General features: G+C 43.9%; 1 protein-coding gene across 13 annotated transcripts in view; it reads right to left on the bottom strand.

Moving 5' to 3' along the window:
- Nucleotides 1–13714, bottom strand: part of ENAH (ENAH actin regulator) — a 181462-nt gene that overhangs the window by 89497 nt on the left and 78251 nt on the right. The window lies entirely within an intron of this gene.

The raw sequence follows: 13714 nt of genomic DNA on the forward strand, positions 1-13714 counted from the left end.
GTGTCATACTGGTAAAAGATGCCAGTGTAGTCATGGCCTAAGAAATGTTTGTCAGACATACTACACTGGACCAGTACACACCATAAAGACTTCATAAAAGACCAAGAAGGCAAAGAATAGAAAAAAGCTTAACTAAAAAGATCTAATAGCTCTAGCCTCCCTGTAGGTACTTGTTATGTTACAATAATAAAAACAGAGTCCTCAGTAAATGATGTTATGTGGCAGAGAAGAGATGGTTAGGTAGATCAATCACAGCTCAAGAAAGGTGGTTTCAATTGGACAATGAGGGCCTTAACTCTCCTCATCTTTGTCATGAAGGATAAAGAAATCCTAAGGACTTGCCAAAATGAGAAAGTTTTTGCAAATGTTTTTGTGCACAAACTGTTGTGTAACAACACACTACAATAACTGCATCCACAAAACCAGCTGTCACCTGCTTCCCCCTCAGTGAGCGTGTACACAAAGCACTGACTTTTTTTCCCAAAATAAGTAATCGGTATTCTGGATGAGTATCCTATGGTGCTTTGTCCCGATGCTGGCCTCTATGCACTCTGGGATGTTTCTTGGGATATAGTGTAGAATACATGTTAGAAGCCATTGGAATTCTGGGATTTGGGATCATACTTGCAAGTTTCCATGATTCTTCCCCTGATATCCCATCATTTAACTGCCTTTTACAACCTGGCATCATTTTCAAAACCTCTGTTAACCAGCATGGCGGGATCACTTCTGCATGCCATGATCCTGACATTTACTAATACAGAGGCTGCTGCACATGTATTTGAGATCATGCTTCCAAGTGATGGCTGCTTTGGAGGCTAGCTGTCACACTACCAAGCTGATCTGGATAAAGGAGGAGGAGGATGTCAAGCAGCTACTTGTGGATGATCTTTTCTTGGAGCAACTTCACTTACTGCAGAGCAGTTTCTGGACTTGTGAAATGAGCAGTAACTGGTAGGAAAGGAAAGTGATGGAATCCTGGGGATAACTAGCAGAATTTCAGATGACAAAGGCCACTTTCCTAGAGATCTGCAGGGAGCTCACCACAAATGTACAGCATCAGAACACCAACATGAATCCTCCTCTAAACAGGGAGAAATATGTGGGCATTCCCATCTGGAAGCTCAACACCCTGACAGCTTTCAGTCAGTGACTAACCAATTTGGTTTCTTAGGTTGACTGTTGGAGCTGTCACATAGGTGTCATACCAAAAAGGAGGTGCTGATTGGGTGGGCCAACAATGCTCAGGATGTTATTGATGGATTTGCATGCTTGGGATTCCCAAATTGTGCTGGGGACATTGACAGGACCCATTTTTGCCCCCTGCATCAGGCCTCAAGATTTATAAATAAAAAGGGTTATTTCTCCATGTATTACTCCAAGGCCTGTTTGATCATTGTGGCACATTCAACAATATTAATGTGGGGTGCTCTGGAAAGGTCCATGATGTGAGGATCTTTTGAAACTCCCATCTGTTTTCCCTAATGAAAAATTGAACTTCTGCTAACAAGATCACTATGGACATTAATGGTGTTGTGATTCCCCGTCATTCTGGGAAACCCAGCTTACTCTCTGCTTCTGTGGCTTGCCAAGTCTTTTACTGAACACGGACAAGAGAAAGGACTTGTTCTTCTATACCTTGAGAAGCTTCAAGATGACAGCGGAGCGTGCATTTGGAGGGCTGAAAGGGAAGTGGGGATGTCTAATAAGACTCAAGGCTGCTGAGCAATATCTGCCCTGTGTTACAACTGCTTGCTGTATTTTGCACATCTGTGAGAACAAAGGACAGAGTCCACTGATATGTGGGAGGTAGAAGTGAATAGACTTTCAGTGGGTTATGAGCAGTGAGACAGCATTCCTCTGCAAACTGCAGCAAATCACCAGAGGCCACATTGTCAGGGATGCTGTGTGCTCCCTACTTTGAACTAAGGGCTGAAAATGCTGAAATGATATTTTATTTTGCTTTCTTGTTTTGTTTCATTGCATTGTGTGTTAGTTGTAGTGTTTTGTGGCTCAATTGTTTTATAAAGGCTTTGCACAACAGTCTATTGAAAAATCATTTGTTGTATTTAAGGGACGTGTAATTATTTTTCAGAAAAGCTCAAAGTTTACATTAAAAACTTTAATAAATATCAAATAGTGCAAACAATAAAGCCTTAACTGAACAAGTCTGTGCAAACTTTAACCATACTCACAAACCACAAAAATTAAACAATGTAAATTTCAGAATAATAAAAACGTGAAACATCCTTAAAAGTACTGAGTGCACACATTTGCAGTTGCACTGTTCACAAACACGATAAGGTGCGGGATTTCTGCCTGTTGTCTTTCCCCGAGGTGTAGAATGACAAGGGAAGATGCCATTATTTGTGGTTGTCCACATGAAGGTGGAGTCCCAGATTTAGCTGTTTTCTCTGTCTGGGGGTGTGGAGTGGGGAGAGAAGTGCCTGTGACTGGAATTTTGGAAAGCATACCGCTGCTCCCAAGTAAGCTCTGTTGCCATGGATTGCAAAACATGGCTGAGATGTGATTATAGCTGTAGGAGCTAACATTGCATTAACATGTTCTCCAGCAAAGCTGTCTGCTTCTGCAGGTTCCTGTCTTTTTCTATGGCTTCCCCTTTCAGCTCTTTCTCCTTCTCCACAATGAGAACTTCCCTCCAGTCCTATGTCTTCTTGCTCCTCTCATGTGTAGGAGACAAAAGGTCAAACATTTCATCCTTGTCTTCCTTTTCTTGACACAGATTTGCCAGGCTCTCTGTAGTAGACAACATTCCTATCCTTTCGGGGTTTTGGGGCTTCAGTTGCAGAAGCTGGGCAACTGAGAAATAGAACGAGTAGATACTGTACAAATTCCAGTTTCCATGCCAACAATGAAAAAAAATTTCCTCAGTTTTGGAAGGCCATTCCTATAGCTTCTTCCCATACTGGGATGGGCTTGAAAATGGCAAGACGTTTTCCATGTTACTTCCCTTTTGCATAGGGGTCCTGTTCTTATTATAGGTTGCTGGTGTGGTGAGTGGCAGGGTGGGCAGAAAGGGTAAATGGCTTGTCATTGGGGTGGGCGATGGGGTGCTTGCTTTGGAGGATATTAACCTGATACAAGTCACCGTGCAATGTTTATGACAGAACAGAATGGCTTCTTTGCCTTAAATTCTGTTTTGTGTCACCTACAGACATTTACAAAGTGCACTGAAAAATAAATAGAGTTCAGCAATAATTGTTGAGAATAGAAGGGGTTAGCAATGCTGGCAGTCTGATTACACCTAGCCGAATGCCTTATAATTTCTATGCCTTTTAGATGCCTCACTTTGGGAAGTATACCTCACAAAATTCTACGTAGAGCTGAAAATTCAGGCCACTGTTCAAAGTACTTTTTATATTACCTTATTTTTATTACATCTGGTTCTGTAATTTATGTCTCTTTATTTAAACCCATCACAGTGCCAACAGCTTGAATGGGATGGGAGGTGGATGAGGCCACAGCAGTCAACTGAGAGGAAGTGGGGAAAAGGATGAGAAATGGGGTTTGGGAGTGGGTGCCAGCCCTGCTGGGGCTCATGGACTATTAAAATATAAGGGTCAACAATCAACTATTGAGTCAGACTCCCCTCCCCAAATTGTGAGGAAATATATCACCTCTTCATGACACTATGAGGATGTGTGAGGCATGGCTGCTGTAGCAGTGCTAAAATAATGAGAAAGGTATGTGGCTCCAGGAGTGTATAATCACAAATGGGGTGATCCTAGTTGCAACATTTAAATAGGGATATAACATTTCATCCATATGACTCCAGAGCATTATAGAACACACAGGCAAAGAGAGAAGTAGACTCTGGTGTGATGCCATGCAGTGTGGGATAGCAGTTGGACTGCCAATTTAGTTCAAAATACAGATGCATTCACATGAACTTAACACACTAACTCATTACAAAATTAACTAAATCCATTTTCAAAGTAGGTTATCCAATTTTCAGTTATTGGCTGGTTAATTTGAAAGAAGAATTGCATCATGTGGACCCAGGATATTTTAATTTGAAAAACAAACGTTAGTGCAAAAAAGCCTCTTGGTGTAGATAAACCTTAAGTATACGCATGCAAAGTAAAGCGCCAAGGCTACTGTAATTAAGTTTTAGTTGTATTTAATACCTATTTTCTCCTCCAAACTTTTAAATCTTTCTTAGCTGAATAACTGGACTGCTGTCGATATAAAAGTAAATTACATAAAAATTAAATTGAAATGAGGTTCACTTTTAAAGTGAAAGCCTCTCTCCCCAATCCCCAACACACATACGTAGCAATATCGGTATTTTAGATTGCTACACTACGCTATCCACCTCTCAAACACCAATCAAAAGGATGGCAACCCCTCTCAAAGCCCCCCTTTTTGCAATTGAAAAACAGTGCCTAGTAAAGATTGCCCTAGTACACCTTCAGTAAGATATTCCCTTCTATTTTACTTCCACATCTGGATGAATAGCTTCTTTTAAAAAATATGTTGGAGCTGCAATTTCCAAACTTTATTAGTTCACGTACCATCTTCTTTGAAAAATAATGTTCAAAGTACCATATGTAAACTTGTCCTTTTTGTGCACATTTATTTTAGGCCTTAATAGGCTTAACAGAAGTATTCCCAGACTCTATCGTAACATAATCGCTTAAGGTAGGTTAAAATGGTCAATTGTAACCTTTTTAAACATCTCAGGTTTTTAGACAATGCATCAAAAGAAATATGAAGCAGCCATTATTTGTCTTTTGTCTTACTCAAATGACAAGAAACAATTAAATGTGTCATAAATGACATCTTGATATATTTTGATATGTGGCTGAACTACATTCAATGGCTTGACTTTTTTAACTTGTCTAATTTAAGTTCAAAGTTCCTGCTAATTCTCATCTGGATTATTGTTGAACAAGCCAAAATTCACACTAGAAAATGTAAGTTAAGAGAAATACAAAATGTTTGTATAGCTCTCAAAGAAAACAAAATAAGTGCCATTAATGAAACAGGTGTGTATGCATAAAAGGACAGAGGGTTCAGACAGGAAAGGGTAGAGAGGTAGGGAAGTCTTGGCTGGCAATGGGGTCCTTTATCTAGTCAAAAGGTAGCTTCAGCTCCAGGAGGCCTCTTGGTCCTCAGCAGCTCCGACTCTCACCCAGGCAAGGCCCCTTAATGCCTAAAATGCTGGGCAAACAGCACAGTGGCTCCCCCTGCTAGGAGGCTCAAATTGCAGCCAGCCAGCTACTCTGCTGCTGAAGAACCAACTCCTTAGTCCACAGGCTTTTATCCACCACACTCAACCACCTCTCAACTTCCCTGCAGAAACAGAAAGGAATTGGTCTGCATCCCAGTCCTGCAGGGCAAGGGAAAAGGGAACTCCCTGCATTGCAGCAGCTTCCTGTGTGGATGCCTTTTGACCTTGGCAGTCACAGGTAGTCCCAGTTTTGCAGCCACTCTAACCAGCCTTGTATGTTTGTGTTTTTTCAGGTGAGACGAGCACTTGCGACATGATAGATAACTTCACAAATCTGCCTCAGTAGCTCAAGCTTTGTGGGTTGGCACAAGGCTGAAGACTTTGCCTAGCAGAAATCCAGCCTGCTGTGGGCCAGATGAGAATACAGCACCCATCCGCACAGCCACTGCGCACAACATATCGCTAAAAAAACTATGCCAGCATGGATGGCAAGTGTTATTCCCCATTATGACTTAAAGCAGCTAGAAGAAGCAAAATGCACTCTCAGGAGTTTTCTTGTGCACTGCAGTGTACATGACAACTTTCAGTTTCAAACACATTTTTTAAAAACTGTTTATCGTACCAATTTCAACAAGCTCACATACCACCAACAGTACATGTACCAATGTTTGCAAAACCCTATTCTAGAGCAATTTCTTTACAGCCTCCTAGGCAGTTTTATTCCCATGGCTCACTACATTTACATCTGTAACTCCAGGGTGAAACAATCATTTTATGAATGTATTTGAGATTAAAAAATTGTCTCTAAATCCAAAGATGTAATTGTTTCCTAGCCCCCTTGTCACTGAAGTCAAATTTAGACACTGACATATCAGTGATACTTTACATTATCTCACCAAGTTAAGAATTCACCATCCACAAGCAGACAAATACTCTTGGTAGACATCCAAAACTCAGGTGTAAAGTGCTGAGCCTTTTCTGCCATTATTTTAATCATAGTTCTTTTAATCATAGTGATTATTTTAGTTGCCTTCCACTGCCATTCTAACAAACCTTACACAGTATCTCTAAAGGTGTTTACAGCTACTGACAGTCTCATCCATAAGTTAAAATTAAAGCAGTAATATTACAGGAAGGTTATAGTTAGAGAATCAGAAAAACAATTTTTTGTAAGAGGAGACAAACTGGGACTATAGGGAAGAAACATGTAAATATGTTGTAGCAGCAGCAGGAAGAAAAGGATAACTTATTTGAGTTGACCTAGTTTAACCTTAATCACCTCAAAACAGAAATAAATGAAATGAAAAGTGATGTCAGTTCCTGGTTACAACAACTTTCTATACTTAAGACATCTGCACTTGGAAGCATTCCATGTAATAATTTAGAAGCCCTATTTCAGAGATTAAAATCACTCATATACTACATACAAGAGAATCATCTCTACTAATATAGTAGAAATTCACTCACATAAGAAGTAGTGCTGTCAATTAAACAGTTTAACTCAAAAGATTAACTCCAAAAAATTGTGATTAAAAAAATTAATCACACTTTTAATCGCACTGTTAAACAATAGAATACCAACTATTTTTTGATGTTTTTCTACATTTTCAAATCTATTGATTTCAATTACAACACAGAATACAAAGTGTACAGTGCTCACTTTATATTATTTTTATTACTAATATTTGTACTGTAAAAATGGTAAACAAAAGAAATCGTATTTTTCAATTCATCTCACAAGTACTGTCGTGCAATCTTTATCATGAAAGTGCAACTTACAAATGAAGATTTTTTTTGTTACATAACTGCACTCAAAAACAAAACAATGTAAAACTTTAGAGCCTACAAGTCTACTCAGTCCTACTTCTTGTTCAGCCAACAGTTTGTTTACATTTACAGGAGATAGTGCTGCCCGCTTATTATTTACGTCACCAGAAAGTGAGAACAGGCGTTCGCATGGCACTTTTGTAGCCAGCACTGCAAGGTATTTACGTGCCAGATATACTAAACATTCGTATGCCCCTTCATGCTTCAGGCATCATTCCAGAGGACATGCTTCCATGCTGATAATGCACATTAAAAAAAAAAAAGTGCTAATTAAATTTGTGACTGAACTCCTTGGGGGAGAATTTTATTTCTCCTGCTCTGTTTTATCTGCATTCTGCCATATATTTCATGTTATAGCAGTCTCGGATGATGACCCAGCACATGTTGTTCATTTTAAGAGCACTTCCACTGCAGATTTGTGGAAACACAAAGAAGGCACAAATGTGAGATTTCTAAAGATAGCTTCAGCACTTGACCCAAGGTTTAGGAATCTGAAGTGCCTTCCAAAACCTGAGAGAGAGGAGATGTGGAATGTGCTTTCAGAAGAGTTAAAAGAGCAACACTCTGATGCAGAAACTACAGAACCTGAACCACCAAAAAGAAAATCAGCCTTCTGTTGATGGCATCTGACTCAAATAATGAAAATGAATGTGCATCGGTCCGCACTGCTTTGGATCGTTATCGTTGAAGCACGAAGGGACACATGAATCTTTGGCGCATCTGGCACGTAAATATCTTGCAATGCTGGCTACAACAGTGTCATGCGAACGCCTGTTCTTACTTTCAGGTGATATTGTAAACAAGAAGCTGGCAGCATTATCTCCTGAAATAAAAACAAACTTGTTTGCCCGAGCAATTGGCTGAACAAGAAGTAAGACTGAGTGGATTTGTACGGTCTAAAGTTTTACGTTGTTTTATTTTTGAATGCAGTTATTTTTTGTACATATTATACATTTGTAAATTAAACTTTCATGATATTACACTAGAGTACTTGTATTAGGTGAACTGAAAAATACTATTTTTTTTTACAGTGCAAATATTTGTAATAAATAATAAAGTGAGCACTGTACACTTTGTATTTTGTTGTAACTGAAATAAATATATTTCAAAATATAGAAAATATTTAAATAAACAATAATAAAATACCATGTAACAGTGCAATTAATCGTGCAATTACTCACAATTTTTTTAATCGTGTGATTAGTCACTTTTTTTTTAAATCGCTTGACAGCCCTGATAAGAAGTTATTTTCTTATTCTCCTGCTACATTGGACTATGCGGATAAGATTTCACAAGCACAAGAGAATATAACTACTAAGGGAAATCCTGCAGAAAGGTATCATCCTAATATGCAGTCACATCTTAAAGTGAGTTCCACACATATCTCATGTGCTCAGTTTACAAGCAAGAGCACCCCAATTTTGTCACCCTTACTCTCGCTAAGGGTACTTTACTATGCAAGAATTCTCCGCAGGGGTTATCTATTAATATGCTATTGAGTGCAAGTAAGAATGGCAAAGAAATAATCTTTTTGGAGCTAATTCCAATCGCAAGCCTGTAAAAATTTAAAAAAACCTGAATAACTTCATGGTTTATGATGAATCCATGTTTGCAGAAAGTTGGATGGATACTTGGCACCCTGACCTGGCGCTCAAATGAGGCCATTCAAGAGTAGGTAGTTTTAAATATTGGGTACTAAAGCTTCCATCAGGTGCTTGGATGAGCTCCTCAGGGAAGTAGAGGCTCATATTAAGTACTAGATTCTTATATGCAAATCTTGTGAGGTATGGAGGCTGGTCAACACATGCAAATACTTATTTCATGAGATGTTCTCTGAAGATCGTTGAACATATTAAATGAACCACCTATAAAGCTGGGGAGTATTGTTTTTTTGGCGCATATTTCAATCCCAATAGCACACTACAGCTTCTTTTGGCTACTATAAAGTGATGAGTAGATTGGGACTCCCGTCAGAGTTTCTGGTTCTATAGTCCTTGCTCTCAGGAACTGGGCAACTTAATCTTTCATATAGACTCTGTTCTGTCAGTTTTGGAGCTGGACAAGTCTATTTCTGGGGAGACTTTTTCAGACTATCCTACTGCATGACTTTTTGCACACCTGTCAGTCACTGACGATTATTTTATAAAAATACTGAAGCTATCCTACAAGGAAGCTTTCATGAATGGTTTGGAGAAGAAAAAGTCATGTAATATTTTAGCAAAGAGATAGGATTTAGGAAAACAAATCCACTTTTTGTTAATTCGGGATCAACATCCTTAGCTGTAGCTGGTGTCTATTCTTTGTAGGAACTGAAGCCATAAAAGTGAAAACTGTTCACTGTACTGTAGGATGTAGCCAAGGGATATTGTGCTGAGCACCCACCACTCTGTGGTTACTTGAGATCAAGCTGACCAGAAGGGACAAACTGGTTGAGAAAGTGGGGAGGGGAGGGGGAGAGATCCTGAAATTCGACTGGGGCACAGTTCTCGTACGCACCTTCAAAATGCCTGTCTCGAACCTCCCTGATGTCTCATGGGACCACACTGGGCTGGCAAATGAGAGGAAGAGGGACGACTATGTTTAAACCCTTTGTCTCTCTCCTTTCTCTTAACAGCATACTGTCGAGGAAGCCCCCATGACCTGGATGGTGAAGGCAGCGGGAACTGCTTCCTCGCAGCTTGCGGCGTGGAAAGGCCAAGCGAACTCAGGATAACCTGAGAATCCTTCAGGCCATGCAGCCTTGCATCTGTCTGCTCCGAAAAGAGCACATTCCCTTCAAAGGGAAGGTCCTAGGTGGACAACTGCATTTTCTGGGAGAGACCCGAGGATTGCAGCCACAAACTGCACCTCATTACCAAGGCAATGACTCTGGCTGCTGAGTCAGCCACATCCCATGCCATCTGGAGAGAGCCCCTCACCACCGCTTGCCGTCCTCCAGGATGGCTGCAAATTCCTGCAGCAGGGAGTTTAATTTATTGAGGGAATCCCATAACTTAAAATTGTATCTCCCCCACAGGGCCTGGTGGTTAGACACCCTGAACTGGAGACTGGAGGTCGGATAAACTTTCCTGCCAAAAAGGCCAAGTCTCTTTGTGTCTTTCTTTTTAGATGTGGCGCTCGCCTGACCCTGCCTATCCCTTTTGTTGGTTGGCGATACTAGCAGCGATTCTGGAGGCAGGTGGGTATGCTGATATTCAAACTCTATGGCAGGGACACAGTACTACTTTTCCACCCATTTGGATGTTGGCAGAACAGATGAAGGGGTTTGCCAGAGTGACTTAGCAATTCTTAATACTCCGTCATGCACTGGTAATGAGACCCTCGCCAGAGCTGCTGCCGTTAACACGTCCAATAGGGTGTCTGATGGCTCTGCCAACTCCTCCGCCTCTTAGCTCAGGTTGGAGGCCACCCTAAGTAAAGCTTGGTGTGCTCTACAGAAAAAGTTCTCAACAGGGGTTCTATGAACCCTTTCAGGGGGGTCCGCAAGGCCCCACAGCTAAAACCCAGAGCCTGAGCCCCAGCACTTCCCGCAGGGCTGAAGCCAGAAGCCGCGGGGTTGAAGCCCTGATCCCCGGTGCCCCCCACAGGGCTGAAGTCAGGAGCAGCAGGGCTGAATTCTGAAGCCCTCGTGCTCCCCCCGGGGCAGAAGCCCATAGACAATGAGCAGAGTTGGGGGAACATGGGGGTGTTGCCCCTCTCTCCTGAAACTACAGTGCAAGAGCAGGGCAGTCATGGGGCAGCTCCACCACCCCCTTCTCTCCCCGCCCTCTGGCCAGGTCGGAGGTGGGAAGCCAGAGCCAGGCAGTGTGGGACAGCTGCTGCTTTGGCTGGTGCCATGAAGCAGGCAGCCGTGGCGTTTCCTCATCGTCGTCTGCTGCTGCTGGGACTTGAAGCTGCTCCTCAGCTCCCAGTCCCCTTTGTTCACACAGCTGGTGAGAGCCACCTGGGCGGGGGACCTGGCCCTATGGCTGGCAGAGCCCTCAGGGAACAGGGACCACAGGGGAGCCCTCCCCAGCACACAGCCCCTAGCTACCCACTTCCCTGCACCGAGCTACCCCCCTGCCTGTACACAGCCCCTAGCTATCCCCCTTCCTGCATCCTGAGCTGTTTTCAAACTTTTTGAGCTGTGCCCCTCACCTTTGAGTTATAATTTTTGGTTGTGCCCTCCTCCCCAACCCAAACAGGCTGGGTGACCTGTTGAAGTGAGTCAGGGGGTGGAGATGGTGCTCCCTTCCTGGACCCCACTATGCGGAGCTGCCTCAAGCCCTGATGGCCCCTGCCCACCCAAAACAGAAGTTAAACTACACCTATGCCCAAGCAGCTGCCCCCTCCCAGCCCCAAGTTCCCCCCTTCTTCCCCCGCTGGGCCTTGAAGGTTTTATAGCATGTTATGGGGGGCCTCAGAAAGAAAAAAGGTTGAGAATCCCTGCTCTAAAGTCATCTGGAGGGGACAAGTTAGAGGGCCCCGCTACCGCCTCTTCTAGTGACAAAGACGATGATGGCACCACCAGTGGAGGGGCTGGGGCACTCTCCCGCACTGGGGAAGATTCCTTTGGTGTCGGTAACTGCTCCTCTGCCCCTGCGTCAGAGTCCGTGCCTTGTGCTGAACTCTGTGCCGGTGGTGTGGGGGTAACTTCTCCAAAGTCACCAGAGAGGAGTGATACGAATATGGCACCAGTATCATTAGAAGGTCCCATGGATTCCAATAGGGCCATTGAGCCACGCAGCCACTGCCAGCGTAGTTCTGGCATCCAGAACCCAAGGGGACTGCTTTTTATGCGGTGAAAGGCTAAACTGTCGGTCCAACTCAGACAAGTCTCCCCTCAGTGACCACGGAGGGCTCTGGAGGCTTGTGTCTACAGCTGACGTCAGGGACGGAAGACCAATGCCTAACAGGTAGTAACCGATGACTCTCCGGAGAGCGGTGCCGGGTTGACGGGGTCTGGTGATGTGAAGGTGAGGAGCAGTCCCGTACAGGTGGCAACCAGCATGCCGAAGATCATTTGGGGAAAGGAGACTTGCACCAAGGCGTTGTGGGAGGAGGATTGGTACTGGGAATGTGGACATCAGTGCCTCGAGGCTGGCGATCCGCACCGCAGACGGTGGGGACTGCAAACGTGGAGCTGACGACCTAGATTGCATGGCCAGGGACCATAGTTGTGGAGCTGGGGATTGAGATCGTGGAGTCAGGGAACAGTGCCTCTGCTCCAGAGACCAGCAATGCTCCACTGCCCTTTGAGGTGGCCCACAGCTAGCCTGCCCTTGGATTGGGGAGCCTTAGCGGTATCTGCCGGCAAACGCAGAGTAGGCAGTGCCGGAAGGGCAAAAAGGTCTCTAGCTGCCTGGAAGGCCTCAGGCGTCGAAGGCCTTAACAAGCACCGAGGTCCCCTGATCCCACGAGTCAGAGGTGGATCCCTGGGTGGGCTGAGTGGTCCAGTCAGAGAGGTACCTCCTTGCAGCTCTGGGGTGGGCGGCCTGATACCTTTCCCCTCTGTGCTCGGTGCCAGGGAGCAGCTGCGCTGTTTCTTCTGGCTCTTCTTCCTCACCTCTTCCATTATCTATGGGGGCACCTCAAGGCCCTGCCCGGGGTCAGTTGCTCTTTCGAATTTACAACTTGTCATCCCATCAGCTCACAAACTTCCCCTATCATCACTATACTGAAGACTTTAATACTCCATTTTGTATGGATGGAAAAACAGTAATACAGAGACATTGGGGGGGAGGAGAGAAAGAGTTCAAAGAAGAGGGTACAGTGGAGTCGCATCATAGGCGCATTTAACTTACACGATTTTAACTATACGCGCTCAGCAAAACATCAACAATAATTTAAATATTGTACCTGTAGTGCGGGCAATTCCACCTGCCACTCCACTCAGCGTTTGACTATATGCGATTTTCACCTTACGCGCTAAATTCAGAACCTAACCCCCGCATAAGATGCGACTCCACTGTACTGTTGTAGTTGAGTCTGGATCAGGGTCGGCTCCAGCCCTCCAAGCATGTGCTTGGGGCGGCACCTGGAGGGGGGCGGCGCTCACCCCGGGAGAGTGGGGCCCCGGCCGGGCTCTCCGCCCTCCTCCCGGCGCTCCGGCCAGTCGGGGAGAGCGGGGCCCCGGCCGGGGAGAGCGGGGCCCCGGCCGGGCTCGGCGCCCTCCCCTGCTGCGCTCCCCGCCGGCCCTGGTCTGGATACAATAAGATTCTGAATGAAAAGATCTGGCTTTTAGGATGGCTAGAAAAGGTTGGAGCTGCCAAGTAAGAACAAGTGAAGCATTTGATTATGGCATTGATGTGTAGGGCAAGGGAGTGGGAGTCAAAAATAATCCCCCAGGATTGCGGGCCTGTAACTGGAAGGATGATGGCATTGACAGTGAGAGAAGAAGGGAAATGGAGCAGGTCTGGGAAGAAAAATTATGTTTTAGCCATATTAGAACTTAAACAGTTTATTGTGAATTAAGTTGGCTTGCACATAAATTGCTTCATGTTGTTCTCCTTCCCTGAACCTCTGTCCACTTGTCTGTCCTTACAGCAATGACCATACTTTCCTCGAATGTTTAGAAAATGCCTAATAAGTCTTGGACAATATCATAAGTTAAATTTGTATTTTATTGTTTTGGATAGTCCCATTACTTTACTGAACAGAGATTTTTTTTAATGGAATAATTATAATAGTTAAAACTAAGTTCCCTTTGAAAAT

Source organism: Trachemys scripta, chromosome 3, assembly GCF_013100865.1.
Source record: "Trachemys scripta elegans isolate TJP31775 chromosome 3, CAS_Tse_1.0, whole genome shotgun sequence".
NCBI classification, from domain to species: domain Eukaryota; kingdom Metazoa; phylum Chordata; order Testudines; family Emydidae; genus Trachemys; species Trachemys scripta.